General features: G+C 41.3%; 1 protein-coding gene and 1 long non-coding RNA gene across 11 annotated transcripts in view; one reads left to right on the plus strand and one right to left on the minus strand.

Annotated features, from left to right (window-relative positions):
• C1H12orf75 (chromosome 1 C12orf75 homolog) overlaps positions 1 to 15,846 on the minus strand; it is a 219,219-nt gene that overhangs the window by 174,257 nt on the left and 29,116 nt on the right. The window lies entirely within an intron of this gene.
• Positions 11,714 to 15,323, plus strand: LOC119713296 (uncharacterized). Its single transcript, XR_005260393.2, has 2 exons — positions 11,714 to 14,197; positions 14,807 to 15,323. It is a non-coding gene; the product is annotated as an uncharacterized lncRNA (long non-coding RNA).

The raw sequence follows: 15,846 nt of genomic DNA on the forward strand, positions 1-15,846 counted from the left end.
TGCTCAAAACATCTCTTGTCCTACTTAATTCTGATCAAAAGACATAGCTGAAATACTCTTGTGCTCCCCTGTCAATACCACTGACAAAATATTCTCCAATGGCATAAAGTTTTGTAAAGTCATGTAAAGTTTGTAAAGGTCATGAAGTGAGGAAAAGAAACCGTAGAGAGGCTGAGGAAAACAGTCTAATGAGAAAACACACAATGCTTTACTGCAGAAATTACAGCTGAACCTGTAAAGAAATGACACCACATGCCCACAATCACAGAAGTGACCAGACAAAAGTAAAGCTGAAAAAAACTCCCATTCCTGGACATTTCAGTATTATGGTGTACACTGCTCAGACCGATCTCACAGGTTCTCTAGCCTGCAAGTACAGTGTATTTTCTCACCCATTCACATTCTTATACTCCTTATTATCATGGAATAAAGCTGAGCTTTCCTTCTCAAGCCTGGGTTGATCAAGAGCACATACAAAGAAGTATTGAAAACGAGAAATACCTTGTAATGTGAATTTATAAAGTTATAGCAGCAAACAGGCTTGCAAATGAATGAAGGTAGCGATTACTCCAGGGTTGCATTAAATAACAGGTGGCCAAGTAAAGAGCAGCAGGCTGAGGTAATGGGATGTCTTAACTGGTGGAGAGGATTAACAGTCCCAGGACACATGAAGCCATGATCTCCATCTGTGATCCTTTTGCTGCTCACATCTTTGGAAGGCTGACCACCCTTGAGCTACCTTAAGACCGCACTGGTGTTTACATGCGGTCCTCTGGGCACGTCACTGGATTTATAAAGTCAGAACACATAATTATACAGCACCATGAAAGACAGTTTACTTAGGACTTGTCTCCTTAGCTTGAGTATGATTTTCTTTCATAAGTAAACAAACTGTAAATTAAGAATTCGTATAAAATGCTCTGGTATCAAAAACTTCACAAGCTCATTATCTGCAATTTAAACACGCAGAGACTGAGAGCCAAAGGGAGCTGTCTGAAGTCGAAGAAGACATTGGCTGAAGCCAATTTCCTCTCTCAAATCCATGCTCTACCCGCTGGACCATTAAATCAAAGCTTGGGCTTTTCAGTGCTCGAACACATTAGATTTGTATTTAACACCCTTGGTAAATGGGAAAATTACGTTAAAACATAAAACAGTAAATGGCCTTCTGAAGAGAACTTCTGCAAGTTAAAGCCGGTTTTAGTTGGATTATTAGCACTTGTGCGGTGTTACATACACGTTATGTGAAAGCATATTCAAAACACAGAGTATTTCCACATGTACATGTCTAAGAAAACAAGTTGTGGTTGGCTAGAGCTGACAAAAATACATTAATAAATGAATAAAGGCTTTCCTTTTAGCAGTAATTCAGCCTCCCCGCTGTGAAGATAGAAGGTGCTCCAAGCCTCACTTCTATCATTCGCACTCTTGCCAGATATAACATACCGCAGAGAACACTGCAATTGTGTTATACCAAAGAAAGCAATCTCCTACTAGACTCAAAGAACAAGAACAAAAATCCCACTGCAGCTCATAATTGTTTAGCCATAACAGAAATGGTGAGTTTTTCGCTTCAGGTTCACGAGATCACAGGTCCCCTTTTCCTGTCACTGGGAAAGTTTTTCATGTTTTTTTTTTTTTTTTTAGTTTTTAGTAGCAGATCTGCCACAGCAAAACCCAAGTCCAAGCCCTGTCACATCCACCTGTGGCAGGGCTGCAGTGGCAGTACACTGGGAAGGCATGGGGAAGATGGGAAAAGTGAGCCCACAAAGCAGTTGATCATCTGTCACTGGAAAGAAGACGCATTCACTGAGCTGCCAACAGTTACAGCCACCAAAAGATTTCCCTTTTTGAAGAATAGATAGTCCTTTTTGAATAGGCTTTAAAGACCAACCAATAAGCCCTGCCCCAATGAAGTCAACAAGAGCTTTTTTCATGAGCCTGGAAGATGATGATGCAGGGTGTAGTCCTACAGGGGACACTTCCCAAATCAATTTGGAAAGCTCCCAGAATGGCCTTTACGGGCGGGGAGGAAGAGAAGGGGACTTAAGGCAAGTGCATCACATTTATTTGCAGGCACCACATTTATTTGCAGGCATTGGCTGCGATAGCATTAGCTAATACTTCTCTGCCCACTCAACCATTTTAAAGTTGGTTCTGCAAGATACTAAACAAATGGGCCCCAGGCCAACAGGACACTTAAACATGTGCTCGACTTTAAGGATACAAGTAAATCCTCCTGAATGCTTAATGTTACGCTTTCCTGAACCAGAGCCAAAGTGCTCCATCCCTTGCCAGCTCTTAAGGCCAGTATCAAACAAATCTCTCCTGGTAATGTTAAACAAAGTCCTTCATACAAGTATGCAAATAGTTCCACAAACTATATATATATTATCTCATTCTTCTACATATACATGCATGGGTCAGTTCAGGATATTCTGTTTCAAACTTCTATTTTATGCCTACGCTTTATGACTTTGATCCAAGCACTTCATTGCTCAGAGAAGACAGGGATTAAAAATGCACAGCATTCAGAATTCATTACCCCTAGTAATAGTATTAACCCTGTAGCAATAGCATATTGGCTTTAATATTATCCATATTGTGTTCTCTGGCTGGCATTTTCTCTGATATGTTTTGGTTTTCAGCTTTCAATCAATTCTCTCATCCAACTGGAATAGTTTCTCTCATCCAACTGGAATAGATGCCAAAATGACTTAGAAAACACTGTTCAGGTTCCATATAATAAAGCAAACCACAGGAATGGTCTATTAGCATTAAAATTACAGAATCATTGAAACACATTAAAGATAAACATGCCATCAGTGTGAGTCGAGCAAGCATGCCACTCCAACAACACTTTTTAATAGCCCACGTTTGTACATTATATATAAACCTTTGACTATGTGCACCATGCAACACACTGTATTATATTATTTATTCAGTACAATTCCCTTTTCTCTCTTCAATTCTATTTTATCCCTAAGGATGCACAGTACATTCCAGCAAGACAAAGCAACTCAAACTTATATCCCCAGGCTAAAAGACAGACCAATAGCTCACTGTCTACTTCGATCAACCAAAACAGAAGAGTATTCCATTAATCCTGCAAGTTGGCCCCACTGTGATTTCACCAATTAACCAGCCATTTCTGTATTTTATGGGATTTCAGTATTTAACTAAAGCAACTTTTCTAAACACATTTATTTCTTTGAGATCAAAGCCAAAATTCCATCTTTTTATAGGTTTCAAGAAGTTTCCAAAAACAATCAACAAAGATCCAGTTGCTGAAATTCTCCAATGCCTTTTAAAAATTATATTGCCAGGTTCCTGTATTCTTGATTGCCATTCAACTATCACAGCCAATATCACTAAAACTCAGAAGTTCAAGTGCCCAACACCTGATGAACAAACTCACTACCCCTGTAGGTTCAAACTGTTGATGGGCCTACAGGTCTACAGTAGACTTGGGGATCTATCTCAAGAGCATTTTTGTTCATAGTGTCAATATCTGCCTACCCTAACACCTGCCTTTTGTCTGTGTCAAATATCTAACAATGTATCAGGGGATCTGGGTAGAGAAACTGTGAAAAGGTTGATGTACCAGCACAGAAACTGAGAGTAAGAATCGTGTGAGTTCACAGATTCTATGAGAGAAGTGATGCTGCTTTGTTAATCAATAACGATCTTCAGGCACTTCTAGAGAAATTAGCTGGGAAACAGCTTGTACAGATCATATGGATACTGAGCAAAACCTACTGAGATCAATAACAACCTTTCTATCTATTCTAGTTGAGTTTTGAATCATACCATTGATGAAAGGGGAAACCATGCATGAAAGGCATGGATGTTTAGGAGGGTTGTTTTTTTGTTTGTTTTTGTTTGGTTGGTTGGTTGGTTGATTGTTGTTTTTTGTTGTTGTTGTTTTTGTTGTTGCTGTTGTTGTTGTTGATTGTCCTGTGTTTGTTGTTGTTGTTGTTTTATTTCCCATCTTTTTTTTTTTTTTTTTTTTTTTTTTTTTTTGTATTTTCTTTCATTCCTTGGACCAGGACATTTATATGCTGCTGGCAGTCTGAGAAGAATTTCCCCTAGTTACATCAGATTTAGCATAGCTAACAGGATATATCACTTTTCCACATAAGGAGCAGCTGCAGTTGCTGCAGGGAGGTTGTAAATACATGGTATTTGGCCACACATTTTGCAATATTTTGCATATTCTCTACATTTACATATTCTGTACATTGAAAATTGAGGGAGGGGAAGGAAGGGTACCAACATGCAAAGGCCAGCCTTACCAAGAAGAAAAAGTGACAGTGATTCCAAAAGCCTCTAAAAGGCATACTTGAACTCATCTCTGTCCTCCTGTATCAACTCAGGCTCCTTTTCTGGGGCACAGTTTAGCCTGTGTTTGATCTGCTGCTAAGGCTACACCGCCAAGACTAGAGTCTGTCCTACAAAGGACAACATTTAAGATACTACTTGCTCTGCCTGGTCCCCTTGGAGAAATTATTTGCTTGCCACAAATCTTTTTAAACCAGTGATACTACACCAGACAGCTCTGCCAAGCAGGACACATGAAACTGAAGGGAATTTCCTTTCTCCTTTCCACAGTGGATACCCTTTCAAATGAAATGGGGTTGTTCCAAAAAGAAGTCACAACACATCTTTCTCTTCTTCTAAAATGTATTAATAATTCAATTTAAATAATTCAAGACTCAATTTATTTTTATGGTTAAGAATTTAGAACAGCTAGATGTTGAAGTCCATTTCTGCACACATCATTAACCTAAGTTTCATCAGTTCACAGGATTTGCTCCACACTTTATTTGCCATCTGAGGAGTCTAAATGTGAGTCAGACAATCCAGGCTTTCTCCTTCCTTTGTTAGAAAATGTTTATGGACAGACAGCCCTGTCTTCTCACGGCATATCCAGCTAGCCAGTAAACGTCATACAGAGTATTGGTAGAAGGATCTTTTTTTCAACATAAAGATGTTTCAAGACTCATCAGGATGAGTGATTGCTGTCATCCATAACCCCTCAATTCCAGTGCACACAGCTTTCCACATAGCTTTTCAGTGAAACCAAAAACCATCCGCTATTTTCAGCGACACCATAAGTACATGGGGTTGTTTGCTATTTAATCTACTTTCCAGAAAGCCTTCCACAGAAGCATTAGAGCTGGAAGGAAACTTCTCTGCAGTTTTACTCCACACCCTTACAGAGCAGCACGTTTACCCATATTAAACCCAGCCCCAAACCTTAGAGAGGAGTATCTCCAGTGGTAACAATGTCCCAGTCTTACTCAACAGACTGTCCCCTTGGCCAATGTTGTGGTTGGTTTGGCTTTTTTTTTTTTTTTTAAAAAAAAAAGTTATGCAACCACAGAAACATGCATGCATAAATACACGTGCACAAGTCATCTCTCTCTTGCTTGAGCAAGGGCACAGCTTCCACTACATGTTCCTGAAATGTAAGAATGAATGCAGGCAATTTCATAAATTCAAGGTCCTGAAAAACAGCATTTTCAAAATTCTGTAAGATAGTAGATAGCCTTATTTTTGATGGTGGAGATGTATATATATGAAAACATAATTCAACATAATATTCACATGTGTGTGTGTGTGTGTGTGTGTGTGTGTGTATGAAGACCAAATACTTCCTATGTTAATGGTGTGTTGGAAAGGGCACTGGGCAGTTCAGACATCTCTAGACAACTTCCAGGTTGCTCAACCCTAGAAGCTGAATCCAATGGAGTAAGAAAACTTTGCTTGAAAAGCACAACTAAACTCAGTGTCTACACCAGGCAAAACAGAAGAAAGCTGGCGGTGGTTCAGCTGACATTTATGCTCCTACGCACTTTTTAGGGTATCTATGATTTCAAAAAGCAAACCTAACCTAACCTTTGTGAAGGTGAATCCTTCAAAAGAATTCTAAGTACCCACAGAGAGTAACTTTAAGCACTGGCCAGCCAAGCTGCTCCTTCTCTATTGTTTCCCAAACCTGGTGAAGCTCTGAGCTTTGGCAGTGAAGCATGCAGGAGCTGACTGCATAATGAAGCATTTTAAAAAAGGAGAAAGCAGTGTGCATCAACTAACTTTCAGTACTCAGTTAGGTGCTTAACAGGCTTGTTGCCATCTTTAAATAAGGCAAGTTCCTCTGAGAGAGTGCTGCAATACAGGAATCATTCAGGTGCTTCAGCTCTCCCCTGCTAGAGACCACTTTGTCCCTAATATTTTAAGAATGCAGAGGGATTAGCTTGCTCACTTGATACCTGAAGACAATGTGTGTTTTTTCTCTTTATAACCCCAAGATACACAGTCAAAGGACTGTAGAGTTAGGATTATACTGAGGCAATCTTTATACTTTTTATAACATACCTATATTTATATATTTCAGACATGTATTTCTTGCTTTGGGCTTCTTATCAATAGGGGAATATTCCCAAATCTCTTCACCTCAAACCTACTGGTTTTAATTCTAAAAGATTTTATTTTTACTGCTCTCCTCTGCATTCTCTCCCAATTTGTCAGCTTTGCTTTTGTAACGTTTGTGGTTGCAAATGACCAACATCACAATAATCCCTACTTGCAGTTTCTTAAAAAAAAAAAAAAAAAAAAAAAAGTCCAGAGATCTGAATAAGTTAAATGTACTCTGACACATATCTACTTGCACAATTCCCAGCTTCATGAAGGCCAAAGTCGTCATGAGCACGTCACCACAGCTATGTGGACCAACTGTTAGAAGATCAATTCTCTGTATGTCACAGCCTTTTGGGCAGCCTTCCAGTCTGACAGCTTGAGAGGATCCATTTCAAAACAAACAACAAAGGGAAGATGTAGCTGTGAATTAAAGGCTTTGAAATAAAACCCATGCAACAACCAATGGGTCACAGGATTTGTGAGCTATTTCACCTCTAAACTTTTGCCAGCAATGGAACATACATATATGTTTGTACCTTGGGTACTGGAAGCCTGAAGACACAGCACACGCCTTGCAGTTACACAAATACAACAACTTCAGGAAAGATCAATCCAAACACGAGATAAATAAAAAATCCTACAATCACATTCCAGGTACAGCTGAAAAGCTATTGCTTGAAGATCCTTGTGTTCTTGCTTGAAAAACATGAAGAGAATTTGAAAGAAAAAGTACACCTTTATTGTGGCTTTGGTGTTTCTAATATCTAGACAGGGAAATATTCAAATGGGGATACCGTGGCTGATTAGCTGAGCCACATCATGAGGACCCATCAACATATAAATCTGCCCTATCTGTGCCTCAAGTCAGGAGTCTATGCCTCTTCCCAAATCTGTGACAGTAGAACACCACAAAAGAAAAACAGCCTCACCAGTGCTCTTTTGCACCTTTGCAGGGTGACGCACAGCCCAGATGTGTGCCTCTGGGAACCAGGGAGCATTAAGAAAACTGCCAGCAATAACTAGCAAATTAGCTAGCTAGAAAATCAAGGTAAATAGGAGAATCAGTAGGGATGAAAGAGGTGGCTGGTGACTTATTTGGCTGCAGATGAGAGTTCTGGGGAGCTATTTGGGTTTATTTTTATTCTAGCCCTCCCTTCCTCCCCCTTCTTTCCAAAGCTGGAAGCATCAGGCTACAGAATAAAACTTATGGCTTCTACTTGACTGCCTGCAATGCCAACCCTAGCACCCCGAATTCTTCCCTGGGCTCTCGCATACCTGACGACCACAGTGGAACTGAGGAGCGTCCATTTCTAATAGCTTGAACAGACCTAGGCCAACTTTAGGTGCTTTATTTTCAGCACACATCTGTGCAGGTTCTGGACCACCTTCTGAGAGTCACTCTGTCTCACCAGTTTGGGGAACACAGGTGCTATAACCACTGCTGAACTCATCGGGTGCATGCATGGGGCTGGAGACATGCACATGAACCGATCCCTCTCTCAACACACACATGTGGGGGAGAGGAAGAGCAGTGACAAGCAAGTCAAGTCCATTGGCAGAAATTCTCTGTAATGCAATGTTCTTACACTGCTGCTCTGGCCTCACCTTGGACTTGTCTGAAATCCAGCTTTTTAGGGCAACGCAGAGCTGTAGCCATGAGTAGGCCCAAACAGAACAAGTGGTCTTGAGGAGCTCTCACAGAGCAGATCACTTGCTGCCTTCCTTCACCCTTACAAGCATTCTTAGCAGATCTGATAACTTACATATTTAAGCAGTACCACAACCACAGATGCCAGGGAAACAAAAACAAATCAGTGATGCCAAGTGGATCCCTTTGGATCCAGAACTTAATGCAGAAAGAAAATGAAGTGTCCTGTGCAATTCCGCATTACCACCAAAGAATATCTTCTTGAGAGAGGTCTGCACAAAGACCTGTTACCACACCAGCTTTGTACTAGGAATAGAGAATTGACATTTTAGATGCTCTCATCTAACACTGCATAGAGCTGGCTTTGTAAACACAGCCAGCCCTGAATGGAGAGACCTTCAGGGAGCAACCCACAGCATGTTTGGAATAGGTCCATGCCAACACTGTGCAGGCTGAAGAAGTGCCAGTAGACATAGGAATTTCTTCCACAGAATCCTTAATTCTTTCTGGACTAGTTATGACTAAGAATGTTGTGCAAAGACCTGGCCTAACACAACAACAATGTTTAGCTACATCTAGACTCAAACTAAAAAGCCATGACAGTAAAAGCTTTTTAGTAATACCTGTACCTGTGCAAAGTTTAACACAGAATTGAAGTCTTTGACTTGAAGACATCTATCACCTGCAGGGACTCACATGATGGAGGTAAATGCCTCTAATTGCATAGACTGTGTAAATTCTATGCCATGCAACACAGTGCTATCTAGGCATGCCAAACTGGGCCTACAGTGCTGCTTTCCAGGAGCAGAAATCTCTGTAGCATGTCTCCCAGCATGGCTGATCTGCAATAAAACTGTGAAGACCTTTCCCAGAGAACTTGGCAGTGCAATCGCTGGTTCTGATAACCAGGTAAAACGGTTCTGCTCTCGCAATGTAGTGTACAAATCCTCAGGATGCCTCTGTCACCATACGGATATGTCATAGGATATTTTCTAAGGTATGATGAGACTCCATTCTCCTGTACTATATAGGGGTTACATACTGAAATATTAGGAGTAACATTTCAGAGCACCAATATCTTGTCACATTTTGTCCTACTCATCACAGACAAAAAAGCAAGATTCACAAGCCTTAAATATCGCTTAGGTATATGCAAATGGCTAAGTCATACATGTGGTTACATTAATTGGGACCCAAATTCAAACACCTCTGAGGACTTGTTAACATTTAACTTGTGTCAGAGCACAAATAGTGTCAGGGTTCCCCCTGTGGCATCAGATTAGGCCCATTAATTAGTCTCTATTAATACACAATCCCTGGGTGCCATTAGCACATTTCTATTGGAAATTTTTTCACAGCGAAGTTTCACTCATTCTAATTGCTCAAGTTGTCTTTTGCAGAAATCTAACAGTTGCTTTTGGATAGAAACAGTAGTACAAACACAAGCAAATAAAATAAAACATACACCAGCTTTAGCACAGACCTCAGAGTGCAATCCAAAGGTCACTAAAGTCAGTGGAACAACTACAGTTGTCTTCCATGGGCTTGGGATCAGGCTTCTTACGAACAAACTTTTACTGAAGTTTCAGCCTCTTTGAGAGCTTGCCTAGCTATTTCACGTCCACTCTAATTTAGCATAAATAGAAAGCAATTCTCCAGCCCTTTCTTGCATGAAACAGCTTGGTCCCATTAATTGGAATGGTTCTCACAAGCAAGTGCTCCTTCATACATACCAAAGTCAGCAGTGTCTAAATAACAGCCCAGGAGTAGGGAAGAAGTAAATTCTAGTAAGAGCCAGTTAGACCACATTAATGCCAATATTTCATATTCCATTATCACCTACATCTCTCTTTCTTCTACATCTTTTAAAACTGCTTGCTTGTGTTTGTTTCCTTGCAGGTTCCTACAGGAATGAGGGGAGGGACTGCGACTCTGATTTTTTTTAATTACCTTTAAAAAAAGTTTTACTCTCCGAAGGATAAATATCGCAAGATTTCCATACTAAGAGATCGTGGTGGCAACACACTCTTACATAAGGAGGAAAAGGAAGATTTCTCATATGTTCCTTTGGCTCAGTATCACAGCAGAATCAAAAAAAATGGCTCTACAGACAGAGCCAATGTCACACTTCACACAACTTTGCTGTCTTCTGCAAAGTGGCTGTTCATTTCATGAGGATTGAATCTGGTCTGCAGATTGTAAAATACTGCAGTAGCTTAATTTGCAAAAATCATGGCAAAGACCAGTCCAACTTGAAATATAGGCAGCAAATGCAAAAAGCATGATTGCACCTCCACAAACACAGGCAAATTTTTCTCCCACCTCCTTCTCCCCACCCACCCCCCAAAAAAGAAGCTCAATGATACAGAAAAAGGCTGGGACTATTAATCAAGCCTTAATTTAATCAAACCTTAATATCAGCAAAATTACATAACTCGCTAGCATGTTAATGAATTCATCTCCCAAGGTTTTATGCTAAATGCTTTTTCATGACCCTGAGCCTCTCCTGTTTGGTATACTGCAGATTTTTAAAGACCTCTTTGTAAAAATACAACATATATTTTACAATTGAAAGAGAGTGGGAGCATTTTCTTTACTGAAAGAATAGCACAAAGCCAAACAGCAGCCAAGGAGCTTTTAAAAAGCCAATATTTTATTCAAAGTTGTTACTAAAATTCAGGGTGGTCCCTCTTTACCAAATTTCTGGCATTTCATCGTGCTCATAATATTCTGCAGATCAACACAAACACAGAAACAGCTATACAAAGTCACACTGCTGCTTCAGGATCCCATCTGTGAAGGAGACGGGTAACAGCTGCTTTCAGAAAAAAATAATATATAGCTTCTAACGACTTTACTTTATTCAAAGACCATTTAGCACAAGTTTCAAAGTAATTTAGAAGTGTACTTGTTAGTGACTCCTGAGAAGAGCACACCAAAGCACAACTACTAAAGCTGCCATGGCTGAGGCAGAAGGCAGTCCATTTCCTTCTGTAGGAGCTTCAGACCTCTCAGAAGCACACGCAGCATCCAGCTTCTTCACTGTAAGGATGGGGACAGGACACTTTTTTTCCATGGCAGCACTGAACACAACCAGGGAAGGGCAAAGGAGCAGTGTTATGGAAAATCAGAGGGACTGGAGGGCATGAAGGCAAGATCTCCTGCTGTGAACATCACCCATCTCTCTGCCAAGCAGCACTGCTTTAGTTATTTCGATCTCTCCCTTAGCATCAGGCCTGGCTCTCTACAAGTCTGGAATTAACAAGCGACGCCATGGGGTATCTTCTGCTCTTGGCAACTCCCTTGCCTATGCATAAAGTTGAGCTGGGTTTTGCCACAAGCTGAAAGCCTCCCTCTTTCAGAGCTGAAATTTGGCATTCATTCATGAACTTTAGTGTAAAGCTGACATACTCATATAAACTTAGATATATATTTCACCAATTTCAAACCAAGCCTGAGGTTGTTTGGATAAAACTTTTTAAAATAAAGTTTAATTTTTTTCCTCACCCTCTCGCACCTTATCTTGTCCTTCAAGTAGTTATTGTCAGCCTGTAGAATATTAGCCTGGCTTGTTTACCCAAGGTTGCTTCCAATTTTCACATTAAGCAAGAGCAATGTTGCCGAGGACTTGAGCCAAACCTAGTGAAATCCATAAAAGAAAGCTGCATCAATTTTAATGGGCTTTGCAACAGGTCTCAAACATTTCAAGAGTAGAAGCACTCCGTTCCTGCAACCACAGCATTGGCAGAAGCAGGACAGCACATTGGCCAAATGGCAGGAAGATAATAGGGACCTAAAAAGCAGGGTATGACCAGTAGATCTCAGCAGGAATCCCTAACTCCAGTAGTTAAAGCTGAGCTACTGCTGCAGTGTACAGCCTGTCAGCAGAGGAATTATCACTGTCATGACACTAGACCTATTATCTCGGAGAGATTTTAAAGACAGAGTGGAGTAGCTTACATGGGATGGGCTCAGTCACTAGGCACAGAGCCTTTACTACAACAACTACAACTACAACTTTACTACAACAGTCTTGTTCCTCAAGACTGTTGAGGAACAAATGCATTTAATTTCCATACTTCTTTACTGGAGGAAAAAAACAAACAAACAAACAAAAAAAAACATAACGTTTTAAGTCTAGGAATTGAGTCTTTGGTGATATCATAGGCTAGCAGAAGGGAAAGACCTTCTTAATCCTTCTTCCCCATTGTCCCTCTGAAGTAGAAGACTTTCCTTCATTAGGGAGAGACATGGGAGACAGCCACTACTCATGTGCCAGGCACAAGAAAAGCTCAAAGCAAGTTTTTCAGCTTATTGGAACAACTCCTGTGTCCGTTCCATTCCCTCCTTCCCTCCTCCTCCTGTCCCCCCCCCCCCCCCCCCCCCCAAAAAAAAAAAAAATAAAATAAACACCTATGGAGGTATGGAGGCACATACTCAAATGAGACTGAGTATCTCCTGCACTCTATATCATCCTCCACAAGATAAACCTGACCACTTTTGTGTATGGCAAACACAGCCCCAGGTCATCTCCTGCTGTACTCAGGTGCCTCTGTCATCATCCCAGCCGTTCCAATGAGACTGCTTGCATGTGAAACAGGTCTTAGGGTGTCTACTTTTCAGCAAACAATAAATCATTTTTTTCTGCTGGTCTTGGCCTTTAATAAAGGTTACCACATTCCACCTACTCTTCTTCAGAAAAAGGTCTTGTTTATTCATCTGCTGGGTAATATTGTCATCCTGCACAGGTATGTGCACTCAAAGGTATTTAAACATCCTCCAACACATCTCTGGGCAACACAGCTACCATCTGTTATTCTCTCTTTCTCGGGCCAGCACAGTAAATGATAAATGAATCTGTATATTCCTCTTCCAGGTTTGTTTTGTTGTGCTTCTGGGTTTCTTGATGCATTGAAAATGCACTTTAGGCCAAGTCCTGCACAGCATGAAAAGTGATGGAATGATGTGAATAACTGCAGTTCTTTAAAGTGCCCTAGGATGTGTAGCACTTTGCATGCATAAGTCACTCCTAAGAGCAACCAGAATAAAACCTGTGACTGGCAGTGCAGGATTCTGAAATGTAACTGAAGTGGTCGGGAAGGCTTTGCAGTGACACAGCTCTTCATGCACTGAAATGCATGCGCTGAAGCTCCATAAGCCTGGTCATCCATTCCCTTTGATAGTTTTAAAATAGACCAAGACAAATGAAAGGTTTAATCTGTGCTGATGCAGAAAGAATCATTTTCTGGAATTCTTTGCTATTGCTGTGGAAGTATCACCCCAAGTATTTATGTTCATTCTTTTTCTGTTTCAGAGTGTGGAATTCTCCTGCTGGCATATTTATTTTTCCTAATACCACTAAATACATACTGAAAACTGACTGAAATAGCCTGGCTTCTTTAAGAGATTAGATGTCAGAGGTGATGGGAAGCATTTGAAGGAGGAACAACCCTTCAGATACCAAGGAGAGCTGAGTGGGTCAAGGAATCATGGCTGTCATTTTCCTGCTTCAAGATGCCACTTCAAATCTAGCCCAAATGAAGAATGAGCCTTAAGTACCTGCCCACGAGAAATGAACCAGCAACATGTGTTAGTTAATTATGGAGACATGTAAATAGCACAAAGCACATGATGCTTTACAATGAGTTTGTAACCTTTTAATCTTCCAGCAGGCAAAAATGGGTCTGCAGCACAGACACAATGGTCACAAGTTTTCTGGGTGCTCTGCTACCTTGCTGCTGTCCTGCTAATTGAACCCGCTTGTTCTGACATGCCAGTATGTTTCCTAATAAAGTGTTACTATAAGGTGAGACAGAACAATGAAAATGGTAGTTCCCATCCAAAACACTATAGCCCGACTCATCACTTGTTGTATCCTATGACTGCAAAGCCCCCCAAAAAAGGAAGGCAGCACTTTGGAATAGGACTCATTTCTAAATAGTGCTTGGATCCACGCACAACAGAAGGACAACGGCCTTATTTTTATCCCTTTCCCATCGTCAGAAGGCTCATATTTCAGCAAGTATAATTAGTGCAGAGATTTCAGAGCTGAAAAAGCCAGGGAAATGTCAGCACAGAAGGCCCCACAAGCTAAAGGGGAGACACCATGCAAACATCAACTGGACAAAGGTAGGAAAAAAACAGCACCCCACCAGTGAGATATGCAGGGCTGCTACACAGGACAGGGCACAAGCCAGGTGTCAAGGACTGCCCTACACAGGTGGGCACTCATCAAGGGTTGCAGCCTCACAGGGCTGGGTATGGAGACCAAGGCAGGTAATGGGCTGCTTTGATAGCACAGCAAGGGACAAGCCAGTACCAGGAGCCAACCCGGACCAGACATGCCAGGGCCACAGTACAGCACTGAGAAGGTCCATCCTGTAGCCTAGAGACAGGGCTAGAGGCAAACCCACCAACAACCCAGCTCAAGGACAAGCCACAAACCTGGGGCATGCTGAAATAGGCCCATGGAGTGGGTGAGGTTTCAGATTAAACCAGTCAGGGCTGTTAAGGCCCACTAGGGCCTTCAGGGTATCCCTCATGTCTTTTTTGCTTCTTTTTTTGTTATTGCTAGTGACTGTGGTGTATAACTGGGCCCTGGTACAGGTCTGAGCAATGGGCTATGCAACAGTAATGCAGTTTCACAGCCCTCCAGGCTGACCACCCTCTGAAGTAGAGGGGCTGCTTCAAAGGGACCCATCCTGCACTAGGAGACAGCTCTTGCTTTTCTCTCTGCAGAAAAATGGCATCTCTCCCTGACATTTCAACCCCTGGAGGAGAGGGAAACGTGGACTGTAAAGGAAACATTGACTGTACACTGAACATACTTCACCGTCCCCTTGGGAATAGTAACTTTGCCAGTTCACAGCATGTGGGATCAGCAGCTGGCTACAATCAGGTCCAGCTCAGACTCATCCCCAACTAACCACATGGTCTCAAATACTTTTGTTAGCCAGACTTTTAAGTAACACTCCTTTTTGTTAAGATACCTCCGTTCAGGGCCTTAATTAGAAGCAACAGATCGTGTTGATTTCAATGGCCCAGACCTCAGCTGAGCTCAATTACACTTGCAGGTGACCTGCACCTCTGATGGTCAGGCCTAAGTGCCTCATATTAGACGTTGAAATTAGTACACTGCACTGCTTGCAGAACTAGTAGTTTTAAATCTTATGATGAAAAGTGTATGTTGTAATGAATTCTAATTTTCTCATGTTATGGGTGAGCCTTGAATAAATATACATATATATATATATGACCTTCACAAATCAGTTAACTTTGTTAATTTTACATTTCACCTCCCTTGCACACAGACTCAAAGTTTTCCATTTTAACTACAGATTTTTTATCACATTAAATACTCTCTCTCATTTTTTTTTTTTTTTTTTATTTTTTTTTTTCTCCTGAATTTTACCATTCCTTAGCTGCAAGGAGAAGATCGAGGCTCTATATGATCACTTTTCCTCTGTGAGCAACCCCATTGCCCCCTGTCCAAGCAGAACCAGAGATCTGCAGGAGCTGTGTCCAGCAGCAGGAAAGCGAACCCACCACTGCTGGAGCAAGTCTGCTCTCTGCTGGGGAATCCTACATAGGTGCATGCTGATGCCTTTCTAAGTGAGGGTTTTTTGCAGCATGAAGCTTCACTTGCCCATGTCTGGTTCCCTTTGCCCATCCAGAAAGCTGCTCTACCACTTTAATCAGTCAAGCCATCAGCCTGTAAATCCTCTGCTCCATATACCTGAAATGTGTCCACTGTAGAAACAGTCCAGGATTTTCCTGGC

This window comes from Anas platyrhynchos, chromosome 1 (genome assembly GCF_047663525.1).
Source record: "Anas platyrhynchos isolate ZD024472 breed Pekin duck chromosome 1, IASCAAS_PekinDuck_T2T, whole genome shotgun sequence".
Taxonomy (NCBI): domain Eukaryota; kingdom Metazoa; phylum Chordata; class Aves; order Anseriformes; family Anatidae; genus Anas; species Anas platyrhynchos.